Genomic DNA, 25,270 nt, shown 5'->3' on the forward strand with positions numbered 1-25,270 from the left:
CAATGGCTGGAGCCATGCATTTTGTGAATACTCTGGAAAGGGAAGTGCAAAGAACTAATAGTGCATAGAGTCAGCCCTGAAACGTAGATATTTCCTGCAAGACTCCCTTATAGGGATGTGCAGATAAGCTTTTTTTAAGTCTAGCATGACTAACCAGGCATCCTTGGCTAGCATAGGAAGAAGCTGTTGCAGTTTAGCATTTTGAATTTTGGGACCACCAGAAAGGTGTTGAGAATTTATAGATCAAGGATAGGGTGCCAAGAGCTCTCTTTTCTGGGCACCAGGAATAGTCTGGAGTAGAAACCCTGTCCCCTTTGTTCTACTGGAATAGGTTGAATAGCCCTGATATGGAGAAGGGAAAGTACTTGCTTTTGAGCCTCTGCCCACTGGTTTGGAGGAAGGCCTGGCAAACCGCTTGGTGTTGGCAGTGAGTGGAAGTAGAATCTGTATCCCTGGGATATAATGTTTAGAACCCATCAGTCCCGAGCAATGGACATCCAGTTTTATGCATGAAGGACGATTTTTCCTCCTAGGGGCGCAAGTACTTGGGCATGGCTGGGAAGGATAATTGGAAAGTCATTGAGAACTTTTTCCATAAGGGGGTGGCTTACCACTTCCTGGTTTTGAGGTAGAAACACTCCATTGTTTAGATCTCTGCATACCCTGAGACTATAGTCTTGGTGGTCTGTTTCCCCTGGGTTTGGACTGAGAAGGCCTGAGAGGGACTGGAAAAGGCCAGTTTTTTAAAGGCCAATGCCTACTGAATCTAGATGGCTGCACCTGTAAGAAATCTTTGACTGTTTGCATAGATTTAGCTTTTTCTTCCATCTTTTTAAGAACTTCTTCTGTTTTGTGCCAAACGAACGGTCCTGATTTAATGGACCATCTAGTAATTTTGCTTTGACATGATCAAGCAAGACTTGTTCTTTTAGCCAAGCTTGCCTTCTCAGTACAGTCTCAGTGACAGCAGCCCTGCAAGATGCTTCTAAGGCATCAAACCCACATTGCAAACTATGTGTGCTAACTTGGTTTGCAGAATGCATTAACTCTTGTAAATATTTATTTTCTGCACAATCTGGAAGTAGCAGCATTTTTTTGTTTAATTAGCTCCATAATATGTTGCTGGTACTTCAACATGTGAAACTGGCATTTCCAAGCCCTGATATCTAGAGTTGCAGAGGTATATACCTTCTTACCCCATCTACCTAAAGCTCTAGAATCCCTGTCTGAAGGGGTAGGGTTTTTGGCTGTAGTAGCCTTAATACCTTTATGTCCCTGGGAAATAGTCTCTGGATCTGCAGTAGGATTCTTAAAGAGAAATTTGTGAGAATCAGGTACTCTGTAGTACCTGTCAGGTTTTCTAGGAGCTGGTGGTAAGGTGTCAGGAGGAAGAATGGACTCCAAGAAGACATTGTCTACAATATCCAGGACAGGTGGTATAGCTAGAGGCTTCTGCTGAGGCAAATCTAAAAATTCCCTGAGTCTGTTTTGGACTGAGGATAGTCCTGGCATTCCCAGTGGAAATGTTCTCTTAAGGTATGCAAGGCTTCACCAAAAGAGAAATCGTCTGGATGGGAGGCAGAGGGAATGGATTCCTCTGCATCTGAATCCTCATAGGTAGATAAGGGTATGTCCTGGTAATCAGAAGGGTCAGAGTCATCAGACTCCTGGTCTGTAGAATCAGAAGGAAATTCAATTCTTTGTCTTTTGGCAGGGGAAGGCTGGTTTCCCCTAATTAGAGTAATAAGGTCTTCAGCCATTCGAAGCATTTGTTTTTGTGGCATAGGAGTATGAGCATGCACTTTGGACATCGGTTTTCTAGGCATAGTGCGAACTCTGGGCCTGAGAAACTCGGTAGTTTTAGTAGGAAATTAAGTTGCCGGTTTAATATCAATATTGGTAGGTTAAAATACACCCTCAGAAGCCAGTGCCTGCACAGCGGCTCCTGAGCCATCCAAGCTAGAGACATCCACAGGTTCCATAGCCGAAGAAGCATCTTGTGGCATACTGGACTCTGAATGGGTCTCAGCTGAGGCCTGCGAATCTGTAGAAGCGGGCATCAGGGGCTGCAAAGGTGCCTCACTGAGTACCAGTAGACTGGCGACAAGCTTAACGGAAGCATCATTGGCAGTTTTTGACCTATGCAGTCTGTCTCTGTCTTTGTCTTTATGCTTTTTCTGAAGATTGGTAGTTGGATGGCTTACCAAAACCATTTCAGAATATGGAGAAGGAGAGTGAAAGAATTTAGCTGCAAAAAAAGCCCGATGAATGGTTTGGGTGTTAAACAAGGCACAAAACTGACAGCTAGGGACCTCGTGGTCTTGGCATAAACAGGTGATGTAGTAAGAATGAAAATCTCTATGAGGTATTTGCTTTCCACAGGCAAAACTATTGTTAATTTTTTCTGACATCGGTTCGAGCAAGAAAAAAGAATCCCCAATGGGGTACTTAGCTTTAGAAGACTACAGGTCTGAAACTCGAAAAAACAAAAATTTCAGGTAGCAGCCAACCAGCACTTGTGAACTGCTTCTGCTTTGGGCTCCTTCTTGGCAAGAAAGACTGATGTAATGGCATCGGCTGCATGTTTTATACCCCTGACAACCTGACGTCATGGAAGAGGCGACAGCATCTGACGCAGAAATTCCAAGACTCTGGTATTCGGGGTGACTGAGGGCTACCTGCAGGCAGATAACCCAAGTGTGATGACTGCAACAGTGAAACCTGAAGAACATCAAATAATAGAAAGCTGTGTATCAACCTTTGATGCCAGAGAAATAGGCATATTGTGTGTGTCATGCTGAACTTTCTTGAAGGGTTTACAACACTTTTCCATTGTAACTGGTATGGATCCCCTACCTTGGAGTGCTATGTTTTAAATAGGTGGCCCTCTGAATGTGCTATAAAAAAATCATTGCCTAAGCCACTCCTGTCTGACAGACTTATCTAACAGACAATTATTACTAACTACAACCCCCTGCTGATCATGTTAGGCACTACACAGAGCTGTATATTGACTGTGTTTGCCAAACAACATAACATTTGATCTTTTCACAAATAAATAAAATTAATGTGTGAAGTAAGAAAGAACCTTTGAGGATAAATTGTACAATACTGTTTTTCATAATGTTGACAAGGAGGTGACTATGTTAATGTTCACAGACCTGTGAGCAGTACAATATCAATGTTTCTTGTTCAAGAAAGTTTTTTTTCTGCTTTGTGCATACTCTGTCCTAGAACTGAACCACACTCTGTCTGTGTAGATATGCTATACAAGCTGAATTCACATGCTGCTGGAGCACTCATAACACATTTGCAGAGCAACTGTTTCACTGCCAGTTAATACCTTTCTCCAAAGTAAAAGCTGATATTAACTTTATTCAGTATTGCTTGTGTAATGTCAGTACATTCATATATCATTGCCCTTTGCTGGAACTAATTCTAAGTCTAAATAGACTAAGTCCACAGACTAACCACATGTGTATGAACCACAGTGGAAGTCTTTTCTCTGCTGTGGACTCCAGCTGTGTAAAGTAATTACATCATATGGGCTGCAATAAATTTGAATAAGATAAAAGGGATGGTGGAAGCTTCTCCCAATATAACTGTACACATTCTAATAGTTGTGGATGTCATTCATTCATAACAGCATAAGGGCACACACAATGCTTACAATCATTCAATGTGGATTTCAAACTGGTTATGTCATGATAGAAGCTACATGACATTTTGAAGTGGAAGTTTTGCTGAAATTGTGAGCTAATTAAGTATTTGAAGCTGGGACATCATGTTATTGCTATAAGGGTATGTGTGTCTGTAATTTCTTTAAAATACCGTTGCTGTATGTCTATTTCTCAGACAATATTGCCCATTGCTAGGTATGCTCAAACACATGTGAGGCATAATGCAGTCATCACTATGCCGTTATAATGGCAATCTTGCACAATTTGTTGATAATCACAGATTCAAACACATGCTTAGCATACAGAACATTGTCTCATTTAATCATACCACAAGAAAATTCTTATTATTTCTCACAGGGAAACCAAATTTCGCCCAATGGTATTGTCACTATCCAATAATGTATTTCTCTCTGAAAAATAAGCATATATTCTTGAGTCCCCTATTATACATGTACACAGCAGATAGCTGCCTGACAACATTTTTACCTACAAGTCACAATCATTCCGATACAAGTGACTCTAAGGAGTAATGGCTGGATTTGTATATTAGTATAGTGTGGGACATTAATGACTTAAGGAAAGGCATGCACCCCCCAAGCTCCCATATGTGGGCCATACAAACTTACTAAAGCTCTTACAATCTCCCAGATTTACTAATCTTCTATGCATGACTAATCTAGTCTTGCACGGAAGCGGCAGTGTAGGAGAAGGATGGCAGCATGCCATGTATATTAATGAAGGCATGCTGCCTGACCTCCTAATCCTACACGGAGCATGGACAAGTGCAGGGGGCATGTCTGAGAGCAGAGCTCTCAGAATAAACACACCCCTACGCAAAGCAGAACAGCAGAAACTGTACATAAATGAGCGAGACTGCTCATAGGTGTCTGCATATCTCCACCAACAGTCCCCCATGTGTACAACAGGAACAATACATATAAATAAAATGAAGAAACCCTTTTATATATTTTTTTAAAACCCCGAGTACATCTAACCATAGGTGTGTGGGTTTGCCCATTGCTTAGCTATGGTTAAAGCAGTTTAAAAGGCTGAAGAGGATAACAAGGAAGATATATGCAAATGAATCAGCACAGCACTAGTGTAGTAGTCAGAGCATCTGTCTAACGAGCAGGCATTCCCAGTTTGAGTCCCACTGCAGCACATTCCATTTTCTATGTGAAATCTGTATATGAACATTTTTTTACATTTTTTGCTGCATAACCTACTAAATAACATTTAAATGTGAACTGGAGTACTGCATTAAATGCACATGTAAAGTGTCAGTGTCATAATGAATAAGGCACTAGTAAGCACATTTAAGCACAAGTAAGCAGTAGTAAGCATATATAAGCACTATTAAGTGTGTGTAAGTGTGTTTGCGTGGAGGTAAGCATTGCCTACACAGATTAAGCAAAGTAGAAGCTAACTGAGTGCAAGAAATTGTAACCGGAGGTTAGCAGTGCTCACCATCACAGAAACCCGAGCGCACCCACTTACAACTGCTTTAAAGTGCCTTAATCACTCTGTACCCAACAGCCCATGTTCTGCCCAGCAACAAAATAAACTGCCTCTGCAAGGCTCGAACACAGGACTCTGTACACTATAGTCACAGTAGTCAAACACTAAACCATCATAGCAATACAGATGAATGAGGTATCAGCAAACTAATTCTCACCACAGGAAAATCAAACCAAACATGTGAAATGAATCTATGTACAGTGTGAAGTGGTATAGCCTGCTACATAACATAAATATGTGAACTGGTGTACTGCAGTAAGCATAGATGTGAGGTGTTATTGTAATAAAGTGTTTAAGTTCCCAGGTCCCCATACAGTGTATGTACACATGAATCACGGATACCAGACACATATATAAACTGTAATGAAGAATAAATCACTGCCAAAAGGCAAATATAGTGCAAATTAACTATTAAGCAATGCTAACCACAGCACAGCTCAACATAGTAAGAGTAAGCAATGTGTAGTGGAGCCACTCCAATCTGCCTAGCAGTATACCCCTTTATGCACTGCCAACCTTAGGTAAGTAGGTGTGCCCATAGCTTAGCCTTTTCAAACCCAGCCAATCATGGAAAAGTGTGGGTAATTGGACGTATTTAAACCACACAGGTGGGAATACGTTTGATAACTGGTTGTAGCTTCCTACTGCAGGTAGAATGGCTGGTGTGGGTGAAGGCACTTATTTTAGAGTGCAGTGCTGGGGCATCCAGGAGTAAAAAATCATGGTATGGCTCCTGGTAAAACACCATGAGGAGAGACTACTGCAGGGCCAGTACCAGGGCTCACAGTATAAAACAGAGGCCTGGGACAGTCTCGCCCGTGAACTCACTAGTGCCACAGGTATCCCCCAGACTTGTGAGCAGGTCAGGCACCACCATGCTGACCTGAAGCGGCAGAGGGGGGATGTACTGGAACAGTGGATCCAGGAGTCTCGGCAGATGGCTAATACCCCAGTACTTAGTAAGTACTCATTTCACTAAGTAGTAAAGAATTGCCTAGCTTGTGTATACTATGGATAGGTATGGCTAAATATCACTGTATTCCTCCAACAGCTGCAGATGAGTTGGCTACAAACCAGCAAGCCCATGATGCTAGGTTGCAAAGGCTGTGTCGCGAGCCAGGTTAGTAATTAGTCTGCATGTACTGTCATAACAAATAAATATAAGAGCCTTAGAAAGTGTACCAGTAGAAATAAATGTGTAATAGTCTGTGAATAAAGCTATAACCCCTGGAGTGCTTCTGTTTACTCTTCTGTCATATGTTGGCGAACTGTTGCATACTATAAATAGTACTGTTGTATTTTAAGCAGTGTCACCCACACTGTGGTATGCAGATAAATGTGTATGAAGTCCTGCATAACAATGTTGGAAGTGCCAATAGGTCAGTCATATTGTACAAGTGAGGGAGACTTAGATAGAAAACTGTAGAAAGCTTCACATCAGTTCCCTGATAGCACAGTGCACTGTGATGTTAGCTATCATTTTTTTGTCACACACAGCAGAGGTTGAATCCTAGGAGTGCTACTAGGTTGAATGCATAATCATACTCCACAACTGTACAGATTTTGTAACAATGTTCAGATAGAAAGCTGTATGCATAATTACATTCAACTGTGCAGTATTTGCTAGAATGTTCAAATTGAAAGGTGAATGCATATTTATACCTCGCAACTGTTCCAATCTGTCCAGCATGTTCAGCTAAATGGCCCATATCACCAGCCTGGTACCCCGTTCCCCTGAAAAATAAGTGTGATGATCCAAGAAATGTAGGCAGCCGTTAATGACATATAACTGCTAGTCAAACGTGTACATAGTCATAGAATGTATATGAAAACAAACCTGTCATTCTAGCACCTCACTGAAAGTGTATGACAGCAATTCTCAACATATGTTGCATTAACACCTGAATCTTGTCAAGCCTGTATGTAAGACACAGGTCACATATATAATAATTTATAAACATACCAGTGTACAATATAAGGCCATTGGGTAGAGTAATAATACATGTAATACATGCAGTGACTATGAATGTTGTGAAAACTACAAGGATATATTAGTTGTTAATTGAACTCTTTCTCTCACCCTGACCATATGTGCAAAATAACCCAATGACACTCCTCAATTGGTATGTGTACACTCCAAACTTTTGTTGGGACATATGTCCTAATGGTTTATAAATATTCACATTTGTTTCTATGCATGTGCCATGTTAAAATACAGCCATATTGGTGGCCTGTTGACATCAATGAAACTTGCATGCTCTTCTTATGGCCACTGTTGTTCCATATATGCATGCGTTCTGCTTGATCTGCAATTGTGTTAAATCTGGTATATTGGGTTAATGGGAATACCTATGAATGCTGTTATAACTAATCCTGAATGCTGTTGACTGTTACTAACCCATATCTGTCATAAACCTCCTACAACATAGCTCATATGGGAAGGTCAGTCCCAGCGGACCCACCTGTCCCACCTCAGCTGGCCATGGCACCGGGCACCAGTACATCTAGGGCCCAGCCTGTGACCTCCTCCTCCATGGGCTCTGTGCCACCTTTGGGTGGAACGACTGCAGGACAGTCATGTTAAAGTGTAACATAGCATTCCCAACTGCCATAGCAATAAATATGCTTATCTAAAATCTGTTACCATATATACCCCCGTAATGTTAGTTTGTGTTCACATGTGACACCTGTCTGTGTTGCAGCAAGGCAGGACAGTTCAGCTGTAAAGTAAAGAGAGTTACAAGAGTGTGGGCCAAATGTTTGTATGCACCCCACCCACAAATACATATGTGTGTGATACATATTCACAGCTGTGTATGTCTACAGAAGATCGGACAGTTATACATATATATAGGTATATAAACAACACATAATGATATCTACACATATATGCATATATATATATATATATATATATATATATATATATATATATATATATATATATATATATATATATATATGTGTATATATATATATATATATATATATATATATATATATATATATATATATATATATATATATATATATATATATATATATATATAAATATATATATATACATATATATATATATATATATATATATATATATATATATATATAGATATAGATATAGATATAGATATATATATATATATATATATATATATATATATATATATATATATATATATGTCAATACATATCCCCTGCCATGACATGTGAGAGAACATCACACAGCAATACACAACATATCTATACACCAATGCATGGCTGCAAAATAGAGTGTGGAGTGTGGTGTGTAACCCATGTTGGGAACACATCGCAATTGTTTGAGAAGGTGGGATATATATGTTGGTGAAGGGTATTAGGCACATATTGGTATGTAGGTTTTGTTGTGATCTCGCCAAGGCTTTCGACACCATCCCCCACTCTGGAATTATAGATAAGCTCACTAAACTAGGTATAAATCCCTATGTCACAAGATTGGTTGCCAACCTGCTCATGGACAGAACCCATACTGTGAAAGTAGCGGATTCCAAATCCGACATCAGACCAGTGACAAGTGGAGTACCCCAGGGTTCAGTCCTGGGTCCTCTCCTGTTTGGTATCTACTTCTCTGAAGTGCAGGCCAACACAGAAGGTCTTTATTAACAAAGTTTGCAGATGACTGCAAACTAGGAGCCATAATCAAAACTCCTAATGATGTGGACAAACTACAAAAGGGCCTCACTGAGACAGATACCTGGTGTCAAAGCCATGGCCTGAAGCTCAATGCCAGAAAGTGTATTGTCATCCCCTTTGGTAAAAACTCTATACCCATAAACTACCACATAGTTGGTAGTCTACTTAATGCCGACAATGTGATAAGAGACCTTGGGACACAGGTGGACAGTAGTCTCTCCTTTGATAATCACATCGCCACAGTGGTCAGGAAATCCTTCTACATGGCTCATCTCATCACAAAAGGATTCTTATCCAGAAAAAAAGAAGTCATTGTTCCCCTCTACTCATCACTCATTAGACCCATTATAGAGTACAACACCCCTTTTGGTATGTACCTCACAAGACATCTACAACAACTGGAAAGACCAGAGAAATACCTCACAAAGAGGATTACTGGCCTCAAACAGATGCCCAATGCAGACCATCTCAAAAAACTACAGCTTTACTCCATCGCATATAGCCTACTCAGGGGTGATCTTTGCCTAACATACAAAGCTATGTCAAACCCAGAGCTGTTGGACATGCTCCACCTAAAGAAATCCCAATCCTTCCAAGCTACATGCTCTAGCGACCTAAACCTTGTCACCACAATAAACAGAACATGCTGGAGGGATAGATTCCTGTCCCAGAGACTTCTCTGGAACAGACTACCTGTCTATGTCAAACAGAGCTCCTCATTAGCACTCTTCAAGAAAAATCTTGATGACTGGATGGGAAATGGCAAATTCACCTCAGGGATCACTTCTGTGGGTCTGCTAGACAGGGGCACAGGAAAATAAATTTCTTGGGTGGCGAAAACCAGGGTACATTTTTTGGCTAGGCTTGTATGGGCCCTTGAGCCGATAGCCTAGTACCTACCTATGAACCTATGAACCTATGACAAACAAGACAGCATACAGGGCTGGTATATGACACATGTGGTGGTTAAACACTGTGGATGAGTAGCTCCATTTGGAATGTGGAGGCCATTGATCCCCCATATGGGAACAAAGGGAACATGGTGCTCCCATGGACAGTCATGACAGCATCTACATGGTCATAAAGGTGCCTCGGCTGTGCGCTGAGCAGGAGGAACATGCATGTCGAACCTTGTGTATGTGAAGTGCGTGAATCCTGGTGATGTAGCACATACCCCATGTCTCTGTGGAGCTCCCTAAGCACAAGACTCTGGACCTAACTGGGTGGCAGACATATATCTGTGTGTGCTCCATGGGGTGGCACCATCCCCTGAGGTGGTTCCACGTGAAGGTAGTGCCGGAACAGTAGATAATGAGGTTCCATGGTGGTTCACGGATGTGATGTGGACTGGTAACATGTGCACATTAGGTAGGAGTGGTGTTCCTGCTGCCAAATAACCCCTACACATACTGCTGTCTAACTGTCATGGAACATATGTGGGTTGCAGTAGTCCACACAATCCCAGAGCATGTCCAACAGCATGCATAGATATCCTCAATAACACAGAATGGTAAATGCGGAGCAATCACATAGCAAGCATACCACATACATATGTGGAAACATAGTAGCAGTGACAATGGCATTCAGGTGAAATACTCTGTAACAGCCTAGTAACTCTAGTGTCCCCACAGGGAGCATGTCTATACACACATAGCAGAAAGTGTTGTACAATACAATATATGTCCCAATGGTAGATGAACCGGAGACATAACAATTGCGTTGTGTGAACATTAAGTTGGAGCTGATATGATGTGTGTATTGTATTATGGTAAACATGCCATATGAGTTGCTCAGACATATTTCCATCTCTATGTCTTTCAGGGAGTATGGCACACTCGAGGAATCCCGCTTACAGTGCCTCTGAGGATGACATAATACTCACCAGCGTCATCCAGAACTACCAGCTGCTGTTCTCAAGGACAAGCCAGGATCAGCATGAGCGAATCACCATGTGGGACAATGTGGTCCACAGGGTGAATGAGGTGGCGATGCACAGCCATGCATATGAGCAGGTCCACCATCATTGTAGTGACTTGCTCCGCCATGTACGTCGCCATGCCGCTGCCGTGCAGGGTGACCACCTTGCAACAGGGGGGGGCCATAACATCCATTCCCCCTCACCAGAGTGGAGGAGCTGCTCATGAGCCTGGTAGCACCTGTCCGCCCACAAGAGCTACAGACATATGCAGTCGTGGAGGTGGGTGCTACCCACACACCAGACATGGAGCATGCAGGTAAGGTTCCAGAGCATATCATAGACCACTGTTGTGTATGTATCTGTACAGACAGAGCATGCATATGTGAGATGTGGAGTCTGCTGCTGTGTAGTACTGATAACCAGTTATGCATAATCTGCAGTACTGTGGACTTTAGCTGTTGTTTTACTGTAATATTGCAGCCACCCTGTATCAATGCCACAGCTGTGGCCACTGACATCAACTCTATCGCATCTCAATGTAGGTACCACTGGGATACCAGCAAGGCGGCAGCCGGATGCCAGTAAGTATGGCTTAAGGTTATGCTTGGCAATTCACTGTGCATGTCATAGCTAAGGTGTAGGCCATGCACACATCTGACACACCTACCCATAATACATGCTGTACATGTTCACTGACAGAGCACCCACCTCACTAAATGGATTACCAGCCTCAAACACATGCAATACACAGACCAAACACATGCAATACACAGACCATCTCAGACAACTGTGGCTATACTCCAGTGCACATTGTGAAGGCACAGCTGACATCTGCCTAACATACACAGCTATGTCATACACAGAGCAGTTGAACATGCTACACATAACAAAATCCCACTCCCTCTGCAAACACATGCTCCAGGGTCCTAAACCTCATCAACACATTACACAGAACATACTGTAGGGATAGGGCCCTGTCCTGGGGAATTCCCACACTCTGGAACAGACTACCCATTCATGTCAGGCAATGCTACTCATTGGCCTTCTTTACAAAAACACTTGACAACTGGATGGGAAATGGGGAATTCACCCTGGGTAGTACATCTATGCCACAGACTGACAGGGACACAGGAGAATAAAATTATTGAATGGTGCATGGCTCAGAACCCCTGTGGCTAGGCTTATGTAGGCCACAGGACCAATAGACCAGTACTCACCTATGAACCTATGTGTACCACAGGCAACATCAGCCAGGGCTCAGTACAGATATGACCTGCATAATGGTGGAACATTGCCAAAGCCATGTGTTGCAATGTGATCTGTTGTACCAGGACCATGTTGGGGAAGTCCAGGAAGTTGCTGTTATGATGCATGTGCTGCACAATCCACACCTCACTCCAACCCAGGGATGACATCCCCATCTGTACAATGCTGGTGCCACTGTACATCTGCATGTTTGTCCTGCATTGGCAGGAATATGCCACTACACATGGTGTTCCTAGTTTGGGATACTGCAATATGGCACACATGTGCAGGCCACAGATGTCGAGCATTTGCAATGTAGCAGGAGATGGTGAGGGTGTGTCATCCTGAAACACAACTGTGCACTGGAGGGGAGATACAAACCCACTGAGAATGGCTCTATCCACACACAGTCAAGGTCAGGAAGTGTGGCAGACATAACCCTGACTCCACTGCACTAGTGATGGTACTGTTTGACCTCGAAGGGCTGTGCACGTGTTTAGCATGCAAACATGCAGGTTTGGGGAAATTTGTAGGCCTGACTGACCAACTACTGGTTTATGATGATGACCCATGCTACTACACTCCTGACAGGTATAGTGACCACAGTAGTACACAGAGCAGTTATTGCTACACACCATCATGATATGTGTGTGCACACATATGCACACACAAACTGAATGCATCCTAACCAGCATCTGCACAACTGACACATGGCCTGTAATGCAATTGACTGCCTAGTTAATATGTCACATATCAGGTTTGTGTAGTGTTGCCATATGCAGCAGTGTTGCACCATGACATGTCATGGAAGAGAGTGACATGTCAATAATGGTCTTTACACTCACTATAGGTACAGTACATTGTGTCTGTGATCAGTCTAATGGTACTCTATCACTCATACATGCACCACTGATGATTACATCTGTGAATACACATCAGGCATTCACTAAACATGTGTCCACATATAATCAAGAAACATACAGAGGCTATGAGCAGCAACAGAAACATATCTGACACACAGATACACATTCTGCAATGGTGTGTACACCTGTGAGGTATGGTGCACAGTATATGCCAGGGTGCTGAACAGATGCACAGTAATGCTCTGGAAATGGGTGCAGTGTGTTCCCGGGGGTGGACCATCACCTACTAACAGAAGCCATGCATCACAGCCATGTATAATGTTGGTAACGGGGATTGACTACAGTTGCACTGCATGCTGACATGTGTGTAATTACAGGTTTGTATGTGATACTGTACTGCACCATCACCTGCTATTTTGTGTGTTATGGGGGTGCTGGAGCTGTCTGTAGCTGCTGTCTGGTGGAATGTATAGGTTGTCATGTATGTCGACTGCATGTGTGTATGTCTGCTGTGTGTGTGGCCATGTCTGCACGTGTGTGTGTGTGTGTGTGTGTGTGTGTGTGTGTGTGTGTGTGTGTGTGTGTGTGTGTGTGTGTGTGTGTGTGAGTGTGTGCATATGTGTGTGTGTGTGTGTGTGTGTGTGTGTGTGTGTGTGTGTGTGTGTGTGTGTGTGTACACTGTTTAGTGGTGATGTACAGGTCTTACATTCTGTTCCCTGTTTTTCCCTCACAGGTGTCGAGGTGGGGCTGGGTCCCTCCGCTGGGAATCTGATGTCACTGATACAGACAGTGACCATGAGTATAGGTGTATTGAGGCACAAGCAGGGTCATCAGGGGCTGCCACTGGGCCACCAATTGACATCCCACAAGTATCCACCCCATCCACAGTCACACTGCCTCTATATATGTAGACATAAAAAACATATATAAAAAATATATATGTGTATTTATATATTTATTATAATACACTATAACCACATGCAATATAATTGTAAGATATTTTAGTATGGTATTTAATTACTGGCTTACTGATTAAGTATTATATTTTGTAATGTTATAGTTAGATAGAATTTTAGTATGATTTTAAATGATGTATTGTCTTTTTAAGATTTGGCTGATTATTAAGTGGTGGGATGGGCTGAAGCATGTGACTATATGATCTCTCCTATTTAAATGTTGTAGTAATGTTATTGCTTTGTACTGATGAAGGGTGTAGACCTGGAAGCTTTATGGAATAAATTCTTTTGGTGTGTTATCGTTGTGTACTGTATGCAGTTGGCAGTAGCACCATTGTTTTATTGAGGACCTGTGGAATGTTGGCATTTGCCAAGCAGTCCTGGTGGAAACATAGTCTGTGAACGGACATAGATCCCTTAACATCTACACACATTCCTACATGTGGGATGATGTACAAAGCCTGCTATGATCTACATAGGCATTGTGCACCTCCTAATCCTCATCTACATCTGTCATGATTGCTTCAAGGAGGTATACCAGGTTCAGGTTGTATTCTCTGCCTTTGACAAGTCCAACATTCATTCATCACCCAAAGACTCCCTATGCTGTGGAACGAAATCCCGGTACATGTGAGGCAGAGCACCTCGCTGGCCTTGTTCAAGAGAAATCTTGACCAATGGATGGGAGATCGCAGATATATACCCCAGGATTTCAGTGTCACTGCTCGACAGAGGCACAGCAAAATAATGGGTATAGTTCCCCATACTAAATTGTAAATGCCCTCGGGCAGATAGCCTAGTATGAACCTATGAACCTATGAACCTAACATTGGCGGGGTCCTGTGTGTTAAGATTACCAGTGACATTGGCCATGGGTTCATTGTTGATATCTGTCATTTTGAGAAATTCTACCTTGCTTTATTATCTATGTCTCTTATCCTCTATCTTGTCTCCCTTGCCTCCTAAAGTTAATCTACTCATCCTGGGCTTCTAGTGCTAGTCAGCAGGAAGCTAAGAACCCTCTCCAAATATCGGCGGGTCACCTCATTGCATAACAATCCTACAATCCCTTATCAAGGAAAACAGTAAAGTATGTCTGCTGAATAATTCCAACAAGAAAGACTTTCTATTGACTGTACCAAAAAGTTAAATGTTATACCCAGGCCTGAGCTAGGACAGCCAGCAGCCCTTGCTTCCCCTTCTACATTACCTTCACAATCTCATCCCTCCTACCTGTATAGATACCTCCTTGTGTTCTTTTTTTCTCACTTTCCAACTGTAGTCTACCATTGTTACTCCCTCTCAATCTAGTCTGCAATACTTGAATTGCCCACTAGATGGTACCCTAATTCCAGACATGTTCTACTCTTACCCTTTTTCTCATTATCAACTCCTTACCTCAGTTCTTAACTTCAGTAGTCCCCGAAGTGCTATTTAGCTGTCTCTTTGTTTTTTCCTTCAGTTCTACTGTCCACAAACACCTCTCTAATCCTCTCTCCCTTTTTCTCCTTTCCTCATCATATCCACAGACTAGAGACACTTTCTAGCCCCTATTCTATTCCATTCTACCACTAGACTTAGCCTAGCTGATTGTTTTTCATTAACTGCTTCAGCATCTGTTTCTACCCACTCCGTTTACCCTGCGGGCTCACTCCACTTCCCTCCCTACCCCCAAATCTCACCCACCCCCAGGGGTCCTACCTTTATACTTCCTAACCACACCTCTTCCTCTTCCTCTACCCAGTACTCTAACCACACCTCTTCCTCTTCCCAGTACTCTCTAATCATACCTTGTGATCTTACCATTTCCTCTTCAAAGACACTCTTCCTACTATCTTTTCTCCCTACACACTCACCTGTTACCAAACTCCACTAATATTAACCTCTCACTACTCTCCTCCTATCACACCACACTCTTCTCACTCTCTCCTCTCCCAATAAATTTCTATCTTCTACCTACAAAGAACCAATAGCTATTCATATAATGAATAAACAATCCATCCCATCCTTTATCACACTCTTATTCACACTCTCACTACTACTTCCTTTAATCCTCACCCATCTATTCACCTCTTTTGAAAACTCACTAGACCCAAACCAAAACTATCCCAAAAAAGAAACCAAATATCCCAACTCACCTTTATATTTTATTCACGCTAATATAACATCCTCATCTAACTACATACTTCCTAAATATCATAGAACACTACACACAAAATACAACAATCTAAACCCCAAAAAATGTCTATCTCTATACAGCAGATTCCCCAACCCATATTATCTAAGCCTGCTACTCTCTTTAAAGAATGGTGACATCCACCCTAACCAAGGACCCCCAACAACTCCTATCTCTCTCCTCAACCTCAAAGAATCACCTATCCAAGACCTTTCTAAACCATCTAACTCCCTTTTAATTGCTCATCTTAATATATGCAGTATAAACAATAAAGTAACTCAACTCCAAGCGCTAACTGAAATCTATTCCTTTGATATTCTCTGCTTAACAGAAACCTGGTTAAAACCTGCAACCAACGACAATTAAATCATCCGCCTGGATATAATATCCTGAGACTATACCGAACATCCAAGAAAGGTGGAGGGGTTGCTATCCTATATAAACCTAGCTTACAATTAACCACTCATAACTGCAAACCACCTTTAGACTCCAGTGCAGAAATTCTTATCTCCAAACTTCTTCTTAACAATTCCAAATCCATCTATATTATCTGTATATATCTACCTCCTGGTAATAACACAGCAACCATAGAAAATATACTTTGCTGGCTTTCCCAAAACCTGCCTCAAGAAACCATTATCCTAGGTGACACAAATATTGACTGGACCTGCTTCTGCAGCAGCCTCCCCGCAAACCATATTAACCTTTATGGGTATTCCCAAACCATTACCTTACCTACCAGAATAAATAAATCTAACAAGAAATCAAGCTTATTAGACTGGATTCTCATTAACCATCATCCTCACATTTATGACTCGGGAACCCTCCCTGATGATTTAAGTGACCACTCTCTTACCTATATCATCAGACATAAAATCAACTTTCCCTCACCAACATCCGTTAAAAACATCAGGTCTAAAAAGTACTTTAACGCTGAACTTTTCCAGATGGAACTAAGAGCATGCAACTGGTCACCCTTACAAAAACCTTCCTTTAGATGAAGCCGTTAGTTACTTTAACTCCAACTTCCTTGCCATCCTCAACCACCATGCCCCATCCAGACTAAAAACCAAACATGCTCCATGGCTCTCGAAAGAAACCAAACATAAGATCAATGTTAGAAACAAACATTGGGCAAAATGGAGGAAAGCAAAAAACCCTATAGACCAACAAACATTTAGACAACTAAGAAATGAAACTAAGAAAGCTATAATATCTGACAAAAAAACTACTACCTGCAATCCCAACAAGCTTGTCAAAACAACCCGCAGAAATTTTGGTCTAGTATCAACCAACTACTCCATCCAGGGAAATCCACTACTCCAAACCCTCAAAACACTGAACACAAAACACCAGTGAATATAGCTAATGCTTTTAATACCTTTTTTACTGATGCTGTACAAACACTAGCTAGTCAGCTATCACCTAATAACTTCACTCTACCTTCCAATGAATCAACCTCACCCCCTACTTTTCATTTTCAACCCATCCCAACATCTTATATTCTAACCCTTCTACAGAAACTGAAACCATGCTCCCCCTCAGCAGACCGACTACCTGCTGAATTCCTACAACAATCCACCAAAGCTATTGCCTATCCCATTTCTATCCTGATCAATAGAACTATTACCGAAAGTTATATCACCAGTTTATGGAAAATTTCCCATATTATCCCCCTCCACAAAGGAGGACAATCCACTGAACTCTCCAATTACCACCCCATTGCCCTCCTCTCACCTCTGGCAAAAATCATGGAAAAATGCATTCACAGACAATTACTTGACCATCTAACACAAAATAACTTACTAGCCAACTGTCAACATGGTTTTAGACCTTCACTTAGCACTACTACTGCGCTTCTTTCCTTCACAGATTGTATCAACAAAAAACGCAATCTAAACAAACTCTCTTCAGCCCTGTTTATTAACCTGTCTAAAGCTTTTGACATGGTAAATCACCAAATTCTCATCATAATACTGAAATCTCTGTCACTTGATACATCCTCCATAAAATGGTTCCAGTCCTACCTTGATAAAAGACAACAGGCCATACTTTGGCACAAATCTCTCTCTACTCACCTGCCCGTCAACCTGGGTGTCCCTCAAGGGTCCATCCTTGGACCTCTACTTTTTTCCATACTCATCAATGACCTTCACCTTGTCATCCCCCAAGCTACATGCATACAATATGTGGATGACTCTACACTGATATGCTCAGCCCCCTCCACTTCTGAACTTCTCTATCTTACCCAACAAGTATTTAACACAGTTGAGCAATGGTTCACACATAGATGCCGTCTCCTAAACCCCAAAAAGACTAAACTCCTCCTTTTCTCTCCTACTAAGAAGTCCCCCCCAATGGATTTCTCAGTTAACTCTACCAATAAAACTATTATATCCCCTGAACCAACCACCAAACTATTAGGTGTCAACATTGACAATAATCTGAACTTTGATATCCATATTAACAACACTATAAAAACTGTCAACAAAAAGCTAGGCTCTCTCTATAGGATAAAATCCTTTCTACTACCTTCAGCTCGAACCACAATAGCACACACTCATCTAATCTCTTCTCTTCTTTATGCATCACCTATTTTTACTAACCAATCTAAAAATAAATGTCCTACAATAACATTGCCAGATTTGCAACAGGCAACCCATTTAGAACTCATCACTGCCTTAATTTAAAGCAGCTAGGATGGCTTGAACTACAACATCAAATTAAATGCCATCAACTAACTATAGCCCACAACACCTATTCATTCCACACTAATCACTCCCTACAAAAACCTGAAATCCTTAAGGTCTTCTCAGAAACTTCTACTACATACTACTAAAACAAACAACAAGGCTGGTGACCCCCTTTTTTCTCATATAGTTGGAAAAGCCTGGAATCTCCTCCCAAATGAACTCTCCACACTTTCCTCACTATCCTGTTTCAAAAGCAAATTGAAAGTGTTCCTCAAAACTCACTGGTTGTGCACATGCTCTAAACCTGACTAGTCTACGTGTCTCTAAATACTTTGCTCTTCCTACCCCGTCTACTCATTAACAGCAACTCCTTCCCTATTAAACTATTTCACTATCTCTAGAATACCTTGATTGTATTAGCATCCTTTGTTATGCCTGTATTATGCACTGTGAATTTTACTGTGATAATCTGTAATAGGTACTGTTAATCGTATTTATTTGTCTCATGTTTCCTTAGTTGTTATTGTGTTAATTTCATTGTCCTAGCTAGGAGCTTATCTCCGCGGGCCTCTACTGAAAATGGATATATATCCAGTTAGACTAGCTCAGTCAACAAATGTAAAATAAAAATAAATAAATATCTTTCATGTCCCTGCAGACCAGGGTCATCAGGATACTGGGTTGTAGTTCCCAGCTGACATTGTGGATTTGTGGTCGTCCTTGCCTACATTGATGAATCCATTGTCAGGTGAAGACCTGTTGGATCATATGAAGGATCTCAGCTACTTACTGTGCCTGCCCAGGGGGTTCTCCCAAGCATAACAATTCACTTGACTGTGCTGTATGATATGTTAGTAATGCCAGCCTGACATCCTATAGGTGGGATGGAGTACTATTAACATGTACTGCCCTTGCTGTGTAGTGTCCTGGTTATGGGATATGCTAAGTTTTGTAGTGTATTGCAGGCCAGACGTGTTTGGCTGTGTGGGGGGGGTACCTATCCATGCCAGATGCATGTTGTTCGGGTCTCTCAAACCCATCAGTGGTGCATGTGGAAATATATTTTTTGGTTATGTTTCAATTTCATCTACAGATGTATGTCCATATAGACCTATATAGATATATATGTGTTTACCTTTAAAAGGGAGACAATCATTTCTTTGAATGGCCCTTTATGCAAACCAAAAAGACCGATCCATGATTTCTAATTGCACCACAGTTCAAAACTCAGCAAATCTAAAATAAGCTTCACTGATTCTTGAACTACAAGTTGGAATACATATATTTATGCAGGGGCACGCCCCCTTGCACCCCCCATTTGGGGGGCTGTGCCCGCCTACAACTCCCCCACTGTGATATATTAACTCCGAGGTCACACTACAGTAAGGAAAGGAAAATTTTCCCCATCCCCACTGTAGTGCCAGCCGCACCCAAATTGCCAAATCTGCAATGAGCGAATGCATAGTGACATTCGCTCAATGCACATTCGATGCATTTCTTGCAAGATTGTGCAATGTTGAAAACATCCATTTGGTTTTCCAGCTTTCAGAGACATGATATTCTCCCTTTGAAAGGTGAACCATATATATGCTTACATATATGCATTTTTAATGCTGTATATATGTGGACATATGGATGCATACATATATATCTATAGATGTATGTGTATCTATGTATATATGTATATATTGGCATATATATATATATATATATATATATATATATATATATATATATATATATATATATATATGTATATATTTCTATAGCTAGAACTATATATGTAGATATGTTATATCCATTTAAATATGAATATATATTTTATTTATTTATTTATTATTTTATTTTATTTTACATTTGTTGACCGGGATAATCCGTCTGGATACATGTCCATTTTCAGCGGAAGCCCGGGGAGAAAAGCTCCACATATACAAGTTTCAATATACATAAGGTATCTTTTATTATATAGGAAACATACATATTATTATCTATTACAATGAATCCAGAAGACAAAGGTAATTTTAAGCAGAACAATTATCTCAATTTCAGTTCAATTAGCCTCAATACAGAGGTAAATAAGGTTTCAGTAGATACAAAGGGAGGAGGAAGAAAGAAGTGTCATGGTCTATACCATGGGAAACAAATGAAAGAAGAGAAGTGAGAGATATTAGGAGGGTAGGAGGTAATTAATCCGGGAATGAACATTAGCAGAGCCAGTGTGATTTAAAATATTGAAGTAGACTTTTTTTAAAGAGGGATAAGGAGGTAATGGTAGTAATGCTAGAGGGAAGAGAGTTCCAATATTTGGCAGTGACGTTAGCAAATAGAGCATCACCTCCTGCATTATGGGATTGGACATTTTGAAAAAGAAGCCTATTTGTGGAGCGTAGGCTCTTTAGGTTGTTATATGGTGTAATTAGGCCCTTTAGTGCAGGAGCTTTGTCTGGGTGTTTAAGTATCTTAAATGCCTCAATAAGTTGATTTTGCTGGAGAAGGTTAGGGAGTTCTATCCATCCAAGGGTTTTTAGGTTATTACAGTGGTGCGTTCTATATGGAGTGCCAGTGGCAAATCTGGCAATGTGATTATATGAACTTGAGAGTTTATTTAGCTCACTTTTATTAAGCTTGGTGAAAACTGGGGATGCATATAAGAGAGTAGATAGTAAATGAGTGCAGGCAATGGTTGTTTTTGTCATTGGGGTTAACAAGGCTTTTATTCTATATAGTGACCCTAATTTCTTGTTCACGGTTTTAATAGTATTATTAATATGCATATCAAATATAAGTTTATTGTCTATGGTAACTCCTAATAGCTTGGTATGGGGGTCAGGTGAGATAGTTGTCCCATTGTTTGATTGAATGGTGAAGTCAGTAAAGGGAAGTTTTTGGGTTGGATGAAAAAGAAGCAATTTGTTTTTTTTTGGATTAAGAAGTAGCTGTCATCCTGATAACCAGTTTTCCACAGCTGTGAAGCAGGATTGGGTTTTGGCCAATAGATTCTCTAGAGATGTATCGGAGCAGACTAAGGTCGAATCATCGGCATATTGTACACAGGTTGCCTCAGGGATGGCTTTATGTAGGTCATTAATAAAGACTGAAAAAAGAAGTGGGCCCAGTATGGACCCTTGTGGAACCCCTATGGTATTAGGTAAGAGTTCAGAGAGTTTATTGTCCCAGAGTATGGCTTGTTTTCTATCTGAGAGGTACACACGGAACCAGCCTAAGGTTAGGTTGTCAAGTTGTAAGGTTTTGAGAGTATTATGAAGTAGTTGGTGGTTGACCATGTCGAAGGCTTTAGAGAGGTCCAGAAAGAGAGCAGATGATATTTTTTTGTTATTACGGTTTCTATTGATTGTATCTGTAAAAGAGAGTAGGGCAGTAGTTGTGCTGTGGTTAGGTTGAAATCCATGTTGTGAGTTGGTAAGTAGATTATTCTGAATAAGATAATGAAGGAGTTGTTTGTGTATACATTTTTCCATAATTTTGGCCAGAGGGGACATTATGGCTATTGGCCTATAGTATGATAGTTCCGGAATTACCTCCCTTATGAAGTGGTATGACGTGGGATGTTTTCCAAATTGTGGGGATGTTAGATTCAGAGATGATGCGATTAATTAGTATAGATATTGGGTAGGCAATGACATCTGAGGCTTTTTGCAAGTATTCTGGGAGGAGGTCAGCGGAGAGGGTGGTAGGTTTAAACTTTTGAAGTAAGGATCTTATAGTAGAAGTGGAGACAGGTTGTAAATTGAAATTAAGTTTAGTTTCTGGATTGAATTCATTCACAGAACAATGGGTAGCTGATAGTTGGTTAGCTAAGGCTTGAATAGTGTTCGTGAAGAAAGAGTTAAAGGTGTTGGCTACTTCAATTTGGGTTTTATCAGATACCTGTTCTGGGGTAGGAGTAGAGGATTTGCCTGGGTGGAGAAGATTATTAAGACCTGCCCAGAATTTTTTAGGGTTCTTTTGGTGTTTGTTTTGTAGTTGGCAGTAATAATTTTTTTTGTCAGTTATTACTGATTTTTTTGTTACATTTCTTAATTGCTGAAATCGGATATGGTCTTGAGGTAGTTTGGTTGCTCTCCATATATCCCATGATTTGTTTCTGTTTTTCATTTTAGCTTTAGTTTCATTTGTGAGCCAGGGTGCAATATTTGATTTCGTTTTGATTAATCTTTTGGGGGCATGATTATCGAGTATGGCTAGGAAGGTAGTATTAAATATAGATACTGCGTCCTCTAGAGGGAGATACTTTAGTTTTGTCCAGTTACAGGATCTGAGTTCTTCTTGAAATTTTGCAAGGTCAAATTGCTTCCTATTTCTTATTGACCTGTACATAGGAGTTGTAGGGAGGCCTGTTTTATTTTTCTTTATATATGTAATTAGGTGATCGCTTAGGTCATTTGGAGCAGTCCCAGCCTTATATGTTTGAGGTTGGCTATTTATTAGAATCCAATCTAAAATACTTTCTTTTTGGTTGGCATTTCCAATTCTGGTGGAGGTATTTATGATCTGTGTAAACCCATGAAGGTTAATGTGGATGGGGTAGGTTTCTGAGGAGCATAGGTTCCAATCAATGTTGACGTCACCCATGATGATAGTTTCTTGGGGGTAGTTATTAGAAATCCAGTTTAGTATATTTTCTAGTGTATCCACATTGTTCCCAGGAGGGATGTACACTGTAATTAGATTTATGCATTTTTCTTTATTTAAATGTAGTTTTAGGGCAAGTATTTCCGCATACATCTACATGGTGGAATACATTCTCTGTAGTGTTGAATACCTGGGCTGGATGATATGTATGTAAAAACATCGTGATGAGGCATATATGCCCTGGCTTAGCGGTAAGTCACTTTGTGTATGGTGTGCATGGTCCTGGTTTCGAGCCTTGCAGGAGCTGTTTATTTTGTTGCTGAGCTAAACACAGCCCATTGGATACAAAGTGATTAAGGCACTTTAAAGCGGGTTTGTGCGACGGTAAGCACTTCTAACCTCCGCTTACATTTTCATACACTCTGATAGCTTCTAAATTGCTTAACCTGTGTAGGCAGTGATTTGCTCTGCGCAAACCCACACAAACCTGCTTACAACTGCTTTAAAGTGCCTTAATCATTCTGTATCCATTGGGTCGTGTTCTGCCCAGCAACCAAATAAACAGCACTTGCAAGGCTCAAACCAAGGATCCTGCACACACTAGACAGGGTGATGTACCACTAAGCCATGACAGATTCACAGAAAGTCAATGTTTTCAGAAACATATCATCCAGTCCTATCACACAACAATACAGAGAATGTATACCAACACCTAGATATCTGTGTGTGTAACCATATTAAAATCTAAACAGATACAATATATCTGTATATGTATATATATATATATATATATATATATATATATATATATATATATATATATATATATATGCACATATAAACATTTATTTGCCTAAATCGACACATATATGTGTCTACACGTATATGTCTACATATACGCAGCACATTACATACATGTACACAGACATATATCTATGTAGGTATTTACGGACATAGTTATATATATGTTAGCAGATATATATATATATATATATATATATATATATATATATATATATATATAGGTATTTATTTATTTATTTATTTTTCATTTGTTTATTTGTTTACCGGGCTTGTCTAACTGGATATATTTCCATTTTCAGTAGAGGCCCGGGGAGAAAAGCTCCGGCTTAGTAAAAAAAAAGAAGAAAAAATACACATTTTTTTGTCAAAAAATGAAACATGCAGGCAAAAGAAGAAGAACTAGACAGTATAAATACAAATGTATAGAAAATATACTAGTCAGAGGAATATACATGTAGTATATATGGCCATACATCTGTAGATAGCAATGGCAGATTAACAAATACACATATGTCCACATGCACCATTATTGGGGTTGAGAGGCCCCACACACTATACGTCTTGTACGAATAGGCATCCCCCCCACAACCAAATACATGCACCCTGCAACACACTACCAAGTACAGTCTGCCTCCCATAGGACATGTAATATGTGGAAGCCATCAACATCCCTAGGATACAGATGCACAGACACAGATATGCAGAAACAGATATATATATATATATATATATATATATATATATATATATATAGACACACATCACTACACATACACACGCAGATATATGTACAGTAAGATACATATGTAGATGGTGCACACAATATGGAACAGCCACTATGCCTACAGTTATCACCTGAACAACTGGACACTGTATGGGCCACCCATACAAATGTCAATCGTTGCCTGCAACATATACCCTTAGAAAGGTCATAGGAAAGACACCACACACAGGTTTGCAGAAATGGGTATCCTTTAATTGTGTACTATAACAGTTCTATGTGCTATGTCATATAGCTGTTCAGATACTGACAACTATATAACAGAGTACTGCAACTGTGAAACAGTTACACTAATACAGTAGTCTGGAAAAGTTCACAACTGTTGCGGTTCAGGCCAAGCCCTTCAGATTGTACAATAGTGAAGATAGACTGGG

The sequence above is a fragment of the Protopterus annectens genome, chromosome 4.part0 (assembly GCF_019279795.1).
Source record: "Protopterus annectens isolate FY-2018-M chromosome 4.part0, PAN1.0, whole genome shotgun sequence".
Classification (NCBI taxonomy): domain Eukaryota; kingdom Metazoa; phylum Chordata; order Ceratodontiformes; family Protopteridae; genus Protopterus; species Protopterus annectens.